Source organism: Hemitrygon akajei, chromosome 14, assembly GCF_048418815.1.
Source record: "Hemitrygon akajei chromosome 14, sHemAka1.3, whole genome shotgun sequence".
NCBI lineage: Eukaryota > Metazoa > Chordata > Chondrichthyes > Myliobatiformes > Dasyatidae > Hemitrygon > Hemitrygon akajei.
Genome location: NC_133137.1, coordinates 51,543,619 through 51,562,073, shown reverse-complemented (window position 1 = coordinate 51,562,073; position 18,455 = coordinate 51,543,619). Strand labels below are relative to the sequence as shown.

Sequence of the window (18,455 nt, the reverse complement as noted above, 5' to 3'; positions counted from 1 at the left end):
GCAACAGCACTACTTGCCAGTTGCACGAGGCGGCCGGTTACCTGAGGCCCACTAATGATCCCTGGCATGAGGGTATCACTGTGTTTAGGCGACTGATGACCTTGCGTGCATTCAAGTTCAACAGTGGGCGTGATAGGGAATGAGGAAAGGTGCAGCTGACTCATCGTTTCATATTGCCAAGTCATATCGTTTCCTTGCGGCCCGGTAGCACATGCTTTGCGACCCGGTGGTTGGGGACCACTGAGTTAGCCTAACCTCGGTAGTGGGGAAAGTGTTGGGGTCTATTATTAAGGGTAAGATTTTGGAGTACTTGGAGACTAATAGTAAAGTAAGTCAAAGTCAGTACGGTTTCTGTAAAGGGAAATCTTGCCTGACAAATCTTTTAAAGAGTTCTTCAAGGAAGTAACAATCAGGGTGGCATTTACTTGGACTTTGAGAAAATGTTTGATAAGGTGCCACACATGAGGCTGCTTAAAAAGATAAAATCTCATGGCCTTACAGGAAAGATGCTGGCATAAATAGAAGAATAGCTGACAGGGAGGAGGCAGCGAGTGGGAATAAAGGGGGTCTTTTTTTGGTTGACTGGCAGTGACTAGTGTTGTTCCTCCGGGGTCAGTATTGGGACCAAATCATTGTTTGTCAATGATTTCGATAATGGAATTGATGGCTTTGTGGCAAAGTTTGCGGATGATACAGGATAGGTGGAGGGGTAGGTATTTCTGAGGAAGCAATGCGATTGCAGCTGGACAGACAAATTGGAAGAATAGACAAAAAAGTGGCAGATGGAATACAGTGTTGGGAAATGTATGATGCTTTTTGGTAAAAGGAACAATAGTGTGGAGTATTATCTAAATGGGGAGAAGGTTCAAACATCAGAGGTACAGAGGGACTTGGGAGTCTTCGTACGAGACTCCCATGACTATAATTTACAGGTTGAGTCTGTGGTAAAGAAGACAAATGCGATGTTGCATTTACTTCAAGGGGAATAGAATGTAAAAACAATGAGATAATACTGAGCCTTTATAAGACACTAGTCAGGCCGCACTTGGACTATTGTCAACAGTTTTGGCCCCTATATCTCAGAAAGAATGTGTTGTCATTGGAGAGAGTCCAGAGGAGGTTCACAGCGATGATCCGGGAATGAAGAGGTTAACATATAAGGAGTGTTTGGCAGCTTTGGGCCTGTACTCACTGGAATTTAGAAGAATGCGTAGGGATCTCATTGAAACCTACCAAATGTTGAAAGGACTAGATAAGGTGGATATGGAGAGGATGTTTCCTGTGGTGGGGGTATCCAGAATTAGAGGGCAAAGCCTCAGAATTGAGGGGCAGCCTTTTAGGACAGGGATAAGAAAGAATTTTATTTTGGCCAGAGAGTAGTGAATCTGTGGAAAGCTCTGCCACAGACTGTGTTGGAGTTCAAGTTTGTGCATATATTTAAGGCAGAAGTTGATAGTTAAAATACGTACACAACGCTGGAAGACCGCAGAAGGTCAGGCAGCATCCGTGAGAAAAGAGTAGCCAACGTTTCGGGCTGAGACCCTTCATCAGGAAAGTTGATAGTTTCCTGATTGGTCAGGGCATCAAAGGATAACGGCAAGAAGGCAGGCGTATGGGGTTGAGTGGCATCCGGTATCAGCTACGAGGGAACGGTGGAGCAGACTCGATGTACTGAATGGCCTAATTCTGCTCCTATGACTTGTGGTCCTATTTAAAGGGAACTGTGGGGCAATTTCTTCACACAGAGTGTGATGGGCATGTGGAACAGGCTGATGGAGGTGGATACAAATGCAACGTTTAAAAGATGATTGGACAGGTGCAGGGATAGGGAGCTAACTCAGGTAGGCAATTTAGTCAGCATGGATGATTTGGGCTGAAGGGCCTGTTTTACAGAATGACTCTCTGATCCCAGGACCATTTGTTTCAGAAACCACCTTTGAAAGATCTGTCAGCCACAACTTTTTTGACTCTGCCTAATTGTGTACTGATTTTCCAAGTGTACAGTTACCATGAGCTTTATATTTTGTTTTATTTAGACACGTGGCACAGTAATGAGCCAGTGCAGCCTAATTATACCCATGGTGACCAATAACCTCCTAACCTGTGTGCCTTTGGAGCGTGTGAGGAAACTCGTGCGGTCTCTAGGAGAATGTACCAAGCTCCTTACAAACTGAACCCTGACACTGGCAGTCTGAAGTGTTGCACTAAGGGTTAATCTACCATGCCGCCCCACACATTCTCACCCCAATGGGCAGGTGTAGATCCCCCTCACTGTCTTTGACTAGTATTATAATAGTTGCTAGTGTGTGTTTGTGGTTCCTCTAAAACGGCCTGTTGCCAGAGTTGGACTTGCTGCTTGGGTGAAAGGCAAGTGGACGCATTGCTTGGGTGCTCCAACCACAAACGAGAAAATCTGCAGATGCTGGAAATCCGAGCAACACACACAAAACGCTGGAGGGACTCAGCAGGCCAGGCAGCATCTACGGAAAAGAGTGAACGGTTGACGTTTCGGGCTGAGACCCTTCGTCAGGACAAGTCTGCAGTGACGATGGCGTTTAACTTGTCATTGGGACTGCATATCATAACTGTCCTTTGAGCCGTCTGTGGGATGCTCAATTTGCTGTATTTGCAGCAGCTGTTCACTTCTGCATTTATCTAAATAGACATGAAAGCCAATGATTGGATGCACAGAATGAGTTTGGTCTGAAGACAGGAGCAGAGAGGTTATTGAAATGGCTGAGAAGCAGGGCCGGAGAGGAGGTTATACTAAAGCTCATCGGGATGTTGGTGCTGGACCAGCACGTTTTCTACAATAATTGATGTTACTCTGAACACTACAGCACCATTAAATTATTCTGAATTGATTAACTAAAGTAATCCCTTCAGCCGAAGGCAGTGTCTATATCCCTGTTCACTGCACAAGAGCCTTTGAAATGTCTGTGTTGTACCTGCCTTCGTTGCCACCCCAGGCAGTGCGTTCTGGGGACCCACCACTCTGGTTTTAGATACGAAAACTTGCCTCACACATCCTCTTGGGATTTATCACCTCTCACCTTGGGTACATGTGGTGAACTACATATACCTGTCTGGACTGCTCCTGTGGCTCCTCCCACAGACCCCTGCTGACTGCTCCTGTGGCTCCTCCCACAGACCCCTGTATAAAGGCGATTGAGGCCTGAGCCCGGCCTCATTCTCCAGGATGTAGTGTTGTTCATTCTTCCAGACAATAAAAGCCGATATCTCGCTTCTTACGTCTCAGAGTGAGTTATTGATGGTGCATCAGTACATGTTAAGTATGAGGGAAGGTTTCTACTCTGGATGAAAAAGATATCAGTTGTCTTGTCTGTTCTATCTATGCCTCTCACAGGCTTAGTCAGGTCTCCCCCTCCGCCTTCACCACTCCGGAGAAAACAGTCCAAGTTTGTCCAGCCTTTCCTTATAGCATGTCCTCTAAGCCTGGCAGCATCCTGGTAAATCTCTTCTGCACCCTCTCCAAAGCGACAACATCCGTCCAGAAATGAATGCGCTTTTCTAGATGCGGCCTAACCAGAGCTTTAGAAGCATAGAAAACCTACAGCACAGTACAGGCCTTTCAGCCCACAATGCTGTGCCGAACGTGTACTTACTTTAGAATTTACCTAGGCTTACCCATAGCCCTCTATTTTTCTAAGGTTCACGTACCTGTCCAGGAGTCTCTTAAAAGACCCTATTGTATCCACCTCCGCCACCGTCGCTGGCAGCTCATTCCACGCACTCAACACTCTGCGGAAAAAATACAACTACTTGCCCCTGATATCTCCTTTGTACCTACTTTCAAACACCTCAAAACTGTGCCCTCTTTTGTTAGCCATTTCAGCCCTGGGGGAAAAAGCCTCCGACTATCCACACGATCAATGCCTCTCATTATCTTATACACAACTTTAGAGGGTTGAAAGATGGCTTCCTGGCTCTTAAAGTGAATGCCCAGATAGTAAAGGTGCACGTGCTGTGTGAGGCCACTTACCGGGAGCTATGGACTTGCAACCCAGGACCTTTCTGTACAGCAGCACTGTTAAGGCTTATGCCACTGACTGTGCACTGATGGTTTACATTTGATAATACCCAAGCATACTTTTATTTTGCGTATTACCCTCTGATGATGATGATGATGATAAAGCTTCCAGGGAGCCTGGTCAGTTTAAAGACAGCACTCTCGGCCCTGGCCCCAAACCTACCCATATTCCTGAACCCAGCTGTCCAGACCTCGACTGTGGCTCAGTCACACTCAGATCACAGTTGGGTTTCATCTCTGGCCCCGCTCCCCGTCTTGTATTCAGAAACCTTGAGCAAGTCAGGTGCCATACTTCCCGGCAGTCAGAAGCTGGATTATCGGAATTACTGCTCTGCTTTGTTGTGGGCGATGATTCTTGGCCCAACCATGAGCCAGCGTCGTGCCTATCACCTTGTTCCTTCAGCGAGGCTGCGTGCTTGAGTGTTCTTGGCACCGTTCTGTTGCAGGCCAGGCCAGTTCTTTCAGCACTAATGTATAAAGCAAACTCTGGATTCGAGGTTCTGCCCTATTCCCACTGGAATCCAGCTGTTAGGAGTTGAGTGCAGCCAATGTAGACGACGGATCTTATGAATCAGGAGTGAGTTTAGTGTGGAGAGCTTGTGTCAGCCTGGTGTTTTGTGAATCAGGAGTGAGTTTAGTGTGGAGAGCTTGTGTCAGCCTGGTGTTTTGTGAATCAGGAGTGAGTTTAGTGTGGAGAGCTTGTGTCAGCCTGGAGTTTTGTGAATCAGGAGTGAGTTTAGTGTGGAGAGCTTGTGTCAGCCTGGTGTTTTGTGAATCAGGAGTGAGTTTAGTGTGGAGAGCTTGTGTGTCAACCTGGGAGTTTTGTGAATCGAGAGTGTGTTCCGTGTGGGGTGCTTGAGTCGACCTGGGAGTTTTGCGAAATACGAATGAGTTTGATGTGCTGTGCTTGTGTTGACCTGGTGGGGGGTGCGGCTCTGTGAACCAGACACACTGGCAAAACCTGTCTGTTTTAAAAGAGGGATGGGGCTGTTGACAACCATAAAGTGCCCATTTTGTTAAGTTGCCTGCTTATGAAGTCCACACTAGCTTGGAATTTTTGCAAATTAAAAGAAACCGCCAAGGGTTTCTTGAAACTTGCTTTTGCAGTACAAGGAACTGCCTTAATTTAAAAAGGAACCCAGGCATCCGAAGTAATGGAATGGTTCCAGTTTGGCAGAGAGAGGCAGTAGGGTAGTGGTTTGGCAGATATTCTGGCTTGAGCCACTCGAGGATAGTGCTTTGTGAATTATGAGCTGGCGTGTACCTGCCCGTGCTATATCATAGATTGAGTGATGGATTTCACGAGCACTAACAGATATGGAATAAAATGTCACTTTTTCAGAGTTTGTGAGGCGTTGGGGAATAACTAAATAAGCACAGTGTGAAAGAAACAACAAATTTTGTCAATTTTTGTTGAGAGAATTTTATGGATGACTTTATAGGAATTCAGTCCCTCCATCGTTCGGGGCCACGTTGTACCTTTCATTGAGCTCGGAGGCTGGAAGCCCATCTAGCATTGGGTCATTCCGAAGATTCAAGATTCATGTTTATTGATCACATGTAGTTCAAAACATACGGTGTCATTTGCATTAACAGCTGACAGACCTGAGAGCGTGCTGAAGGCAGCCCGTGAGTGTCACTGCCCATTCTGGCGTTGGTAAAAACACGTCCACAATGCTCAGCGGAACCTCGCAGAGCACAACAACCAACGAGATGGTAGCAGCAAAAAGAAGCCCTGTTCTTCCCTCCCACCCATGTACCTTCGCCCCGGTACAGACCACAAGCCTTCAGCGGACTCGGGTTGCACAGATTTGCAGACAGCACCACTTCCTTCACTGACCTTATTAACTCTTGATTTCTCATCCTCTGCCACCAACTTCATAGATCCCATTACCCTGCACCTCCCGTTTCTACTTCCTTCCCTGCTTCCATAAACCTCTCTTGTCCAAGTTGACCTATTGTTTCTGCTTGTTCCTGCACCTCCCCAAACACGTATCTGCGTACCTTGACTCTGTTTTATCACCTCGGTTCAGTCCCTTCCTATCTACATCACTGACACTTCACATGTTCTTGATCTTTTCAATGACTTCAGTTCCCTGGTCCTGGTTGTCTCATTTTCATTATGAATGCCCATTCCCTATACATCTCCATCCCCCATCAGGAAAGCTTCCAAGCTCTCTGCTTCTTTCTGGACACCAGATCTAACCAGTTCCTCTCCACCATCACTCTTCTCCATCTGGCGGAACTGGTCCTCGTCTTCACTCCCAATAATTTCTCCTTTGGATCCTTTCACCTCCTTCAAATGAAAGGTGTAGCCATGGGCACTCACATGGGTCCCAGCCACGCCTGCCTTTTTGTCGGCTGTGTGGAACAGTTTACGTTCCAAGCCTACATTGGTATCACTCCCAACTTTTCCTACACGATATCAATGATTGCATTGGTGTTGCTTCCTGCACTTTGCCTCCAACTTCCATCCTGCCCTCGAATCTACCTGGTCCATTTCCGGCACCGCCCTCCTCTTTCTCAATCTCTCTATCTCTATCTCTGGAGGCAATTTATCTATTATAAACCTACTGATTCTCACAGCTACCTGGACTATACCTCTTCCCACCCTGACACTTGTAAAATACCATCCCCTTCTCTCAATTCCTCGTCTCTGCCACATCTACTCTCAGGAAGAGGCGTTTCATTCCGGAACTAATAAGATGTCCTCCTCCTTCAAAGAAAGGGGTTTTCCTTCCTCCACCGTCAACGCTGCCCTCAGCCACATCTCTTCCATTTCACACATGTCTGCTCTTACCCCATCCTCCCACCATCCCAGCAGGGATTGGTTTCCTCATGTTCCCAACCAGCAGGTAATTCTCCGTAACTTCTGCCATCTCCAACGGGATCCCACCACCAAGCACACCTTCAACACCCCCCACCCCCACTTTCCACTTGTACGAACTCCACGCAGCACCGGAGGTCAGGACGGAAGCTGGGCACCTGGAATTATGACACTGCAGTCCTGGCAACTTTATCTTTGTGCCACTTTTTGTGGGACTGCCCCATTGCTGCCCTTTTGGTGGGAGCCTCTCGGTGTGTCTACTGTAGCTCAGTTGCAGAGCTCTCGTACCAGAGTCGGAAAGCTGTGCTGGAGTTTACTGTGAGAGTGATGCACCAGCAGTGATGCTGTGAAGGTAGAGCGGTTAGTGTTATTTGTCACATGTATATTGAAACACATAGTAATTCGTGAAGGTCTCCACCATCCCGGTCACACCCTCTTCTGACTGGCAGCAGGTACAGAAGCCTGAAGTCTCACGCCACCAGGTTCAAGAGCAGCTGCTTTCCTACAGCCATTCTTCAATCAACCTGCACAAGCCTGACCCTAACCTGGCAACTGTGAACCATCTCTTACGCTACTTCTCGTCTCTTATTGTGTTGCTTTTTGGACTAAAGTGCTGCTCTTTGCGCTGTTTTTTTAATCTTGTATCTTACGTTCTGTGTCTTGTCCGAATCTACATGCCCACAATGCTGCTGCAAGCAAGATTTTCCTCGTGCCTGTACCTCACCGTAGCTGTTGGCGTGATAATGAACGTGACCTGACACGACTTGAATGCACAGAACTATTCAGCACTACTTGGAAAATAAGATCTGCAGATGTGGCAAATCTGAGGTTTAAAAACACAACCTTGCAAGTGAACACCCTCGCCTCTCCCCTCCCTTCCAATGTGTTGCTCGCCATTGCACTATTTTTAGTAAGGCATGTGAGGCCTGTTTTGATAAGTAACTTGTAATGTTATCTCACTGTTTCTTTCAGGACACATTGGACCTCATGAATCACTGGGCCTGACGAGCGGGCAGTTTTGCTATGCATCCACACACCACGGCTGGGCTATGTGAGTAAATCAGTAAGGACGGGAAATGTTTGGCATGCCTGGCCAGAGAAACTCCCCTGGTCTTCATAATGACTATCGTCTGTTCATAGGTGTTTAATTTGGCTTTATCTGAGTGATTGAATGGGCTTCGTATTGGCTCCAAGTGCCAGTTCACGTTTGGAACCTTCTGTACTTGGATCAGTCATGCTGCAGTGCCTCTAGTTCCATCAGGCCAGCGAAGTGAAAATCACGGGAGGCCTGAACTGGGCATGTGTTGAATCCATAGCTTGCCAGCCTTTTTATTTGGGAAGAGAAATGAATGTGCTGCATTTATGTAGTGCCTTTGGAAAATAGAAAAATGGAGGGCTATGTAGGAGGACAGGGTTAGATTGATCTTGGGGAAGGTTATAGGGGCAGCACAACGTTGTGGGCCAAAGGGCCTGTAGTGTTCTCTGTTGTTTTGTAACCTCAGTACGCTGCTAAGCTCTTTTGAAATGCAGTGATTGTTAGTGAAGAAAACCACAGTGCAATAATGTTGTGGTAAACTGTAGCTCTTGAAGGAACCCAGTGGTCACCTCTGCCCTTCAGCTCTCTCTCACTGTATAACATCAGAGATTCACCCAGAGAATTAGTGCTCATGTTTCTGGAGTGGGACTTTTACCAACAATCTTCTGACTCTGCTGCCAACTAAGTGACCACGGATGCAACAGGCACCATGTTAGACTGTCCTCCTTCCTGGACTGTTGCTTGAGATTAAGGCTGGGGGTCAGTCTTCATTGAATCCTGTGTTTCAAGATGACTGAGTATTGATCTTATTGTGGGTTTTATTCCAAGTGTGATGAGACAGTAAGGAATTAATAGTGAATATTGACAGGAATTTAAATTCAGCGAAGTGTTCATGTACAAGGAGTGGACCCCCAACATTGATGCCATGGTAAGAAGGGTTCCATTTGTTTGCAGCAAATTATAAATACAAGATTCTGCAAATGCTGGAAATCCAGAACAACATGCAAAATGCTGAAGGAACTCAGGAGATCAGGCAGGATCTATGGTTTGTCAACAAATGCACTCAAAAACTTCTATACATACCATGGAGAACATCCTGACAAGCTGCATCACTGTCTGGTACAGAGGGGCTACTGCACAGGACCGAAAGAAGGTTGTTAAACTAGTCAGCTCCATCTTGATCACTAGCCTACAAAGTACCCAGGACATCTTTAGGGAGCATTGTCTCAGAAAGGCAGTGTCCATTATTAAGGACCTCCAGCACCCAGGGCATGCCCTTTTCTCACTGTTACCATCAGGTAAGGGGTACAGAAGCCTGAAGGCACACACTCAGTGATTCAGGAACAGCTTCTTCCCCTCTGCCATCTGATTCCTAAATGGACTTTGAAGCTTTGGACACTACCTCACTTTTTTTTAATATACAGTATTTCTGTTTTTGCACTTTAAAAAAAAAAATCTATTCAATATAAGTAATTGATTTACTTGTTTATTTATTATGTTTTATTTTATTTATTATTATCATTACTTTTCTCCCTCTGCTAGATTATGTATTGCATTGAACTGCTGCTGCTAAGTTAACAAATTTCACATCACAATCCGGTGATAATAAACCTGATTCTGATTCTGAGAAGAATAAACCGTCGACGTTTTGGGCCAAGCTGGACTGGAAGTGAAGGGGGCAGAAGCCAGAATAAGAAAATGGGGAGGGGAGGGGAGGAGTTCAAGCTGGCATTTGATGGGTGAGACCAGGTGAGGAGGAAGGTAGGTGGGTGGGGGAGGGGGACGAAGTGAGAAGCTGGGAGGTGTTCCATAGAAAAGGTAAAGGACTCAATGGAGGAGGAATCTGATAGGAGAATGAGTGATGGGAGAAAGGGAGGAGAGGCACCAGTGGGAGGTGATGGGCAGGTGGGGAGCTGGAGTTGTTAGGCGGGAGAGGTATAGGGCTGAAGCTGGAGGAGTCTCATAGGAGAGGACTGGGAGATGACGGCCAGATAAGGAGAAGAGAAGGAGTAAGAGGGGAGCAAGAAGGGAATGGGAAAAGAGAGAAGAGGAAGGGGGAGAAATTATTGGAAGTTTGAGAAATCGATATTCATGCCATCAGGTTGGGGGCTACCCAGAAGGAATATAAGATGTTGCCCTTCCAACATGGGAGTGGTCTCATCCTGGCAGGAGAGGCAGCCGTGGACTGGCACGTTGGAATGGGAAATAGAATTAAAATGGATGGTCACCAGGAAATCCCTCCTTTTGTGCGGATGGAGTGAAGGTGCTCAAGCAGTTTGCCTCCTGGAGATAGTTACAGGTGAATTGGCCGCTGTTGAAGTGTCCCTAGTGTAGAGGAGGGTATTGGAGTGTGAGGGGAGTTGATGGCAACGTGGGGAGAGTAAAGCGGTATTGGAGTTGGATCGGTGTACGCAGGTGATTGATAGACTGCAGTGAGTCCAAGGCCCTGTTTCCTTGCTGTAAGACTGTGCAGACCCACAGCTCTTCTCCCACCATATCCTGGCAGATAAGGTGCAAGACTGACTTTGAACCGAGTGAGGAAGGTTCAGATTCAGATTTATTTATCACATGGCTTAGCACCATACAGTGAAAAGTATCATTTGTGTTAATAACCAAGGGTGGGCTGGGGGCAGCCCGCAAATGTTGCCAACATGGCGTGCTCACCGTGCTCAGCAGAACCGCACAGAACACAACAAAATAGAACGTACTAAGCAACAAGACAACACCTGAAAAACGAGCGCCGTTCCTCCCACCCACCAGCGTATACAGTCCTCTATCCCCAGGATGGTCTGTTTTCTTTGGCCTCCAGCCTTCAGCTTTTGTATACCTGAAGCTTTAAAATTCCTGGTTCTAAGTGGAGTACGACTCCCTGGAGGTCTTCTGGTCACCAAATATCTTTTATTAGCCAGCGTTTCTCAACCATCGAGGTTTACGCTAGTTAATGAAGAAACTTTGGCCCCAACAACCAGCAAGGATTGAGAGTTCCTCTGTCAGTGTGCTGACCATATTTGACTAACTCTGAACATAATGCTGTACTTGTCTAAATCTGTGCACTGCACAAGTGGTTTGATCATTGCTTTGGAACAGGGAGTTAATATTTGTAATGGGGAGTGTAATCAGTAAAGAATGTTATTTTTGATGACTCAACGTGTGCTGGAGGAAGATGCAGTGAAGCCAAGTGTATTTTCCAGCAATCACAGTTTACATTAAACGGAATATCCTTTTATGATTTCAGTATCCTACATATTCAGCAACTTTCAAAGCTGTGATTGTCTTCTGCTGCATAAATCATACACAAAGCACCGTGTACAGAAGATGGGATGTTATGTTGAAGCTCTATCAGACATTGGTGAGGCCTAATTTGGAGTATTCTGTGCAGTTCTGGTCATCTACCTGCAGGGAAGATGTCCATGAGATTGAAAGAGTACAAAGAAAATTTATAAATATGTTGCTGGGACTTGAGGATCTGAGTTATAGGGAAAGTAGGTTAATTGGTCACATGGCTATGATTGTGCGTCATGGGCACATTTGGTCAGAAGACCCTGTTATTGTGCTCTCTCTCTAAATAAAAAGTAGTGTAGATGAAAGGCAAAAAGAATCGCAGAGGAATTTAATGGGCACAAGAGAGAGAATTTTCATTGGTACAGGGAAATAAGGAGAGGGGAAACGGACCTGAGGATGGATGGTCTGCCAGTGGCTAGTATAGAGCTGATGTGCTGAATGGCCTCTTGCATTCTGAGTAGGCAAAATTGTGCTTGGGGAATAAAGTCCTAATTTATTCAGCCTTTCCCTATATTTGAGGTCTTCAAGTCCTGGCAACATACTTATAAATTTTCTTTGCCCTCTTTTAATCTTGTAATGGAGCCCAGAACCACACATACAGAGTCAGCCTGCATCTGGTGATGGGAACAAGACAAAGCAGGCTTCCTTCTAATCATTCCATCCTCCTTGTAACCGGTGAACAGATTCCCACTGCATTCTCAGTGTTGGGGGGTAAAAATGCTCGGAGCTTGCCCCGTATTTTACCACACAGGGTCAACACTGCGATAGCCTCAACTTTGATCTTTGCTGCCTGTCGGTTGACTCGGCTTGTGACAGCACGACTCGACTGGTTGGTTAGTCTTTGTTCTGATCTCCCATAGCGTGGGAACTGTTCATCTGTAATCCTGCCGTGCTCTGAAGTGGAAACGGGTGGATTGGCCGCTGTAAATCAGTGTGGGTGAGTGGTAGAATCTGGGGGAGAGTTAATGGGAATGTGGGGAGAAGAAAATGAGATGAGTTTAACAGGTCAGCAAGGACTTAGAATATAGAACGTTGCAGCACAGTACTGGCCCTTTGTCCCACAAAATTCTGCGCACCTTCTAACCTACTCAAATATCAGTCTAACCTCCCCCGCCAACAACCCTCCATTTTTCTGTCAGCCATGTGCCCACTAAGAGTTCTTCAAATGCCCCTAATGTATCTGCCCCTACCATCACCCCTGGCTGGGTGTTCCAAGCACTCACCACTCTCCGTGTAAAGAAATTATTTCTGACACCTCTCCCACCCCCTCCATGCTTTCACCAGTCACCTCGCCTTTCTATTAGCCATTTCTGCCCTGGGGAAACGTCCACTCTACCTATGTCTCTTATCATCTTGTTTCAGTGCTCCCTGACTCTCATGGGCTGGCTGCATGGAATTTGTAGCCAAGACCCAGTGGTGTCACCTCCTCAGGGTAAAGTGAGGTGGTCAGATAGGTCCCATCAACAGTGCCATATTGTGAATGAATGGAGGCCAAACTCTGCCACATTTTGCATTTCCTTTGTCTGATAAATGCTGTTTCTCCTCCGTCCTCACCGATAAATTAAAACTTTCCAGTTTTGTGGGAAGCTCCAGATTGCTGCTAAGATGTAGAGCAGCCTGCTGAATAAGTGGGGTTGTGTCATTAGTGATTCTTTCTGTTCAGACCTGATTTGAAGTCACAGCTTCTAGAAGACCATTACGATAATACACTCTTGTACAACTACTCACTGGCAAACACATCTTCCTTTTGTTGGATGTTAATGGCCCCAGACATTCAGATTGAAAATGTCCACGGGCAGTCAGTTTTAAATAGTGAGAAACCCCTCACAGAAACATCTGGGTCACAGAACAGTTACTGCTTGCTGGGTGTGGCCCATTTCCACTGAAAAACATCAATCCATAAGCTGTTGGAAATGTACTTGGTGTGGTATTCTTTGCAGCTGTGCTTTATCACCCCACGTTCTGCTGTTTCCAAAATACTCTATTTACATTTCATCAACTTGGCTTAGATTTATAGAATAAATAGCCTGGATTCAGGCCCTTTGGCCCATTGAGTCTATGGGAACCATGGTGCCCACATAGCTACACACAGTTTCATGTATTTCCCTCTTTGCCCCGTCCCTCCATGTGCTAACCAATGCTTCTTAAATGATAGTATTGTACCTACCTCAGACATTTCTTCTGGTAGCTTGTTCCATATACTCACCACCCCCTCAAGTCAAATCCCTTTTTACATCTCTGCCCTCTTAACCTCTAATCTGTGCCCTCTAGTTTTAGGCTGCCCTGCCTTGGGGAAAAGACTGCTACCATCCACTTATCTATACCCCCCCACGAATTTTTAACCTTTATAAAGGCAGCCCTTGTTCTACTACGTGCCAAGGCACAAAGACCTAGCCTGGTCACTCTCTCTATAATTCAGACGCACTAGTCCTGGCAACGTCCTCAAATCTTTTCTGCCTTCTTTCCAGTTTAGTCGCACCTTTCCTAAAACAGGGTGAGCATACTGTGCACAGTATTCCAGTTATGGCCTTATCAGTGACTTGTACAACCGCAACATGATGCCCTGACTCCCTGGCTGAAGAAGGCCAGTTTGTTAATGTCTTTTTCACCACCAATGCTGCTTTCAGAGAACTATGTTCTTCTACTCCTAAATCCTTCTTTTCCATTACCTTCCCTGGTGCCCTGCCATTCATAGTATAAGCCCTGCACAGGTTTGACTAGCCAAGATGCATCATTTCACACTTTCTTATATATTGAAATCCATTTTCCAGTCAGCCCATTTCCCTAATTAATCAGGATCCCTTTGGAATCTATAAACGCCTTCATTATCAACAAAAACCTTTTAATTTCATGTCATTCGGAAACTTACTGATCAAGTCTTGTGCATTCGCATTCAGATTATTTATAACTGTGGCCTCGGTCAGTCGTGGGTGGCTTCTCCAGGGCGCGAGCCAGGGCAGAGTTGATATGGAGATCTGTCTGTTGCCCGTGCAGTGGGACCCCCCCCCCATGCTGATGACAGATCCAAAGGAACGACGAAAGTCGATACAGTTTGGTGCCAGCAGCATCGCAGGAGTTGCCGTGCTGGTGCTGGGTACAGCAGTCAGCCGCCTTCGGGACTCCGACTCCGGATTTTTCCTTGGGGTTTACTCCCAAAGCCTTTCCCGTGAGCGGGTATAGCCGCAAGAGAGTGGAGGTTTGAAATCGGGAGTTTTCCCTCTTCTAGGTGAGTTACTATCCGTGCTTAACGAGCCCCATCTGCCCAGAGCAACTGGTTTTAAGGCGCCAGTGGCCCACCTTTGCCCCTTCTCCTGTCAGTGAGAACAGCTCCGCCGGGCATCCGAACCATGCCACACGTGAAGGCCAGGAGTTGGACTTGGTTGTCAGAGGCTGTTTGAGATGCACGCCATGAAGAGCATTTGTTTAGCAGTGGGAATAACAAGTGCCCCAATACCGACCCCTGCAGTACACCACTAATCACTGGTCTCCATTCTGAGCAACAACCTTCAGCCTCCTCCCTCTGCTACCTTCCTCTAATCCACCTAACTAGGTGACCTTGGATTTCATGGTACCTAACCTTCCAGGCAAGCTACCATGTGGGTCCTTGTCTACAGCTTTGCTAAAGAATAAGAAGACAAAATCCACTGCCCACCCTCATCTATAAAACTCCAAAAGGTGATTCAAAACAATTTTACACACACAAAACCATGCCAGCTTCACCCAATCAGCTTCTTTGCGAATGCTGGTAGATCCTGTCCTTCAGAATCCCCTCCAGAAATTTCCCCAGTACTGATGTCAGGCTGACCAGCCTGTAGTTCTTTGACTTGCCCTTGCTTTGTTCTTACAAAAAAATGGAGCCATCTTAGCCATCTTACAGTTTTAGGAAACTTCATTGAATCAAGTATCTCTTCAAGGGACTCTGCAATTCCTTCTCTAGGATTCACTTGGTCAAGCCTTGAGAATGTGCCCACCTCCTTACACTGTAAGGGTTCAGAGACCTCTCCAGAAAATACGAATGTTCTCCAGAACATCTCCATTTGTTTCCCTCATGTCGTTGAATAAACTCTGATCTTCTCAGTAAACATCGAGGAGAAAATCAGGCATAGGTGGCTCGAGATGGTGGGGGGGGGGGGGGGCCTGATCTCTTAGGGAATCTACTCTGCATCTGTTGCCCAGAGCCACAGTATCTTTCATCATTAAGGTTCAAAGGTCAAGTTTAATGTCAGAGGAATGTATACAGTATATACATCCTGGAATGCTTTTTTTTTTCGCAAAAGAGGTATCAGGTATCCCCCATTTTCACAGCGGGCGGGAGACATAACAACAACCTGCTGGTTTATGATCTTGAAAGTTGCTTTTTTTGAGCTCTGTGCCCGAAGATCACAAAGACCGTGGATCTTCGGGCCCAGAGCGAAAGATTTTCCGGTCTTCCCGATGATACACGAGTCTCCTGTCATGACACCGACCCTTGGTCCGCCTGTCTCCAGAGCCCCGAGATCTTAGGCTTCCGAACACGATCGAGATTCTCAGGCCAAACTTTTGGCGTGTTGAATAGTGGCGAGCCGTGGAACCCCGAGAATGGGTCCCATTCCCGCAAAGAACTGAAGCCTGCGTGTAACTCCAGGTCATGGTCTTCAAAAGAATCCTGAAAGGAACAAATAAAGATATTAAAGATGGAAATAGAGCTGTTTCTGAAGACGCAAGCAAAGGAGTCGCCGTTAGGCGCCATCATTCCTCCTAAGCTCCACCCCGAGGTTCCCTAAATTTGACAGGTTACCTTTCACCCTGACAGGACCACGTTGCTCCTGGACTCTTCCTATCACACTCCTAAAAGCCTCCCACTTGCCGTTGTTCCTTTCCCTTCATATAGGCTCTTCCCTTTAATCACTACTGGATGCTGCCTCACTCCCTCAAAGTTTGTGCTACTCCAGTTCAGGACTCTAACCGGTGGCCTTGCCCTACCCTTTTCCATGACTGATGGAGTTACAGACTCTGCAGCCAAAGTGCTCCCTGACTGCCACTTCAGTTACTGGCCCGAAGAGGAGATCCAGTATTGCACCGTCCCAAGCAGGGCCTTCTGTATATTGACTTGGGAAACTTTTCACAAATTCTACCCCATCCAGGCCTTTACACTTTGGGTGGCCCAGTCAGTACCAGTGAAATTAAAACCTCCCACTAATACAACCCTATTATTCTTTCTGCTATGAGCAAATTCTCTCTCCAAGAATGTTTTCTCTAAGCACCCGATGGGGACATTCTCCCTTGTTAAAAGGGCACCGTTCACTCCTTGCTTACCTATACGTCTATCACGCCTGTGGCATCTGCATCCTACAACATTGAGCTGACAGTCCTGCGTTTCACTCAGCCACGTCTCTGCTCAGGCAATAACATCGCAGGCCCCAGAGCTAACACCTGTAGAAACAGAATCAGGTTTATTGTCAAAAACAAGTCGTGAAATTTGTTTTACAGCAGCAGGACAGTGCGATGCCTAAAAAACAAATGATAAATTATAATAAATAAAAAGATAAGCAGTTCAAAAATAATAAGGTGGTGCTCATGGGTTCATTGTCCACTTAGAAATCAGATGGCAGAGGGGAAGAAATTGTCCTAAAACATTGTGTGTGTGTCTTCAGGCTCCTGTACCTCCTCCCTGATGGTAGCAATGAGAAGAGGGCATTCTCCTCTTACCTTGTGCATTGAAATAAACACAGTTCAGCTGCCAGCGTTTGCTCCGCGCCTTCCCTCCATACATCGACTGTCCAGTTCCCTCCACAGACCTGCTGAGGTTTTCCAGCATTTTGTGCTGCTCCAGTATGTGTGGACCCTTGTGTTTCCGGTCCCTGTGTACTGCTGAAAGCAGAGGAGTGGGTGAAGGCGTTTAGTAGGGCATCGTTTTGGAGGAATTGGAAACTGGTTGCAGTATTGTTTAATGTGATGGAGAGCACTCGGTAAACACTCTCTCACACACAGACACCCCAATCTGCTGTCGGAACACTGAGTGTACGCACTCATTGTCTTCCCCGGTATATTCTTGTCCTAAGCCAAGCTGATGCCTTCCCCACCATACATAGTGGAATATTCAATTTCTTTAGTAGTGGGGATGTATACATGTTTGTATGCTGTATTTAAGGTAGATACTTCTGTTTATTTTCTAATATGACTAAGTACATTGTGGGCTGCATCATATTCTGATTCATGTTTAGGCTGACATTAACTTTGTTGGTAATTAAGGACTTCCTTGCTACGTCCTTGTGCGGAATGGATAGGAACTCTTTGCCCTCGGTAGAGGAGAGAGATCGGGGCCGATCCTGGATAAAGCAGGAAGCTATTATTGTGTTTTCTGGTAGATATCCTTTTGTAAATATTGGCAATTTTCTTTTCACTAGTTTTGGTAATTTTGATGCATCTAATAAACACCATTGCACTAAATTACTAAGCAACCCCAGACACCTTTTTCCTTTGTTCATAACCCATGTATCTAACATCTTGTGTACTGAGATACAGTGGAAAAACTTTTTGTTTCTGTCAGATTCTGATTTATTTATTTATTACATGTCCTTTGAGGCGTACACACAGTGAAGCGGGTCACTTGTATTAACGGCCAACACAATTTAAATTGTGGGGGCAGCCCACAAGTGTCACCACACAATCTGTTCCCAACATTGCACACCCACAGTGCTTGGCAGAACACCACAGAACACAACAAAGCAACACAATGAACAACAGCAAAAACAAGCCCCTTTCCTTCCTCCCTCCCAGCCTTCCACAGATACCATCAGTATTCCAACTCCAGGACAGGCCTCAGGGCCTCTAGTCTCCACGCTTCAGCCATTAGATTTTGACTTCGGCATTCTCCCCCCCCCCCCCCCCCCCCCCCTCCCCCCGGACCAGTTAATGACAGGACAGGACTAGGAATCCTGGGCGCGCTGTCTAACCTCGATCCAATCCTGGGACAGCCCAACATTCATGGATGTCCTTTGTCTACATTGTTGGCCTTCGAATGTGGAGTGGAGGCCTAGACTATGGATGCAATTTGTCACCTGTGAATGTCTCTCTGGACTTCAAACCTAAAGAGGAGGCCTGACTTCTAATTCCTCCACATCCCAGTCCCTAATCCCTACTCTGACCTCCTAACTGCTGCACATTCCTGACCTGACAGCTCTCTACTCCTAAGACTGTCCCAATCAACTTAAACAACAACTAAGACTGTGCCCTGATCTCAATGGAGACGGCAGCTCAGCGCTGTCTTGACTGGAAGT

At 46.4% G+C, this 18,455-nt stretch overlaps 1 protein-coding gene across 2 annotated transcripts in view; it reads left to right on the top strand.

The window, feature by feature from the left end:
- Nucleotides 1–18,455, top strand: part of rassf8b (Ras association domain family member 8b) — a 128,880-nt gene that overhangs the window by 47,324 nt on the left and 63,101 nt on the right. For both annotated transcript variants that reach the window (XM_073066051.1, XM_073066052.1), the window contains exon 2: nt 7,851–7,929. The gene's annotated coding sequence lies outside the window, so the exon portion shown is untranslated. The remainder of the gene's footprint in view (nt 1–7,850; nt 7,930–18,455) is intronic.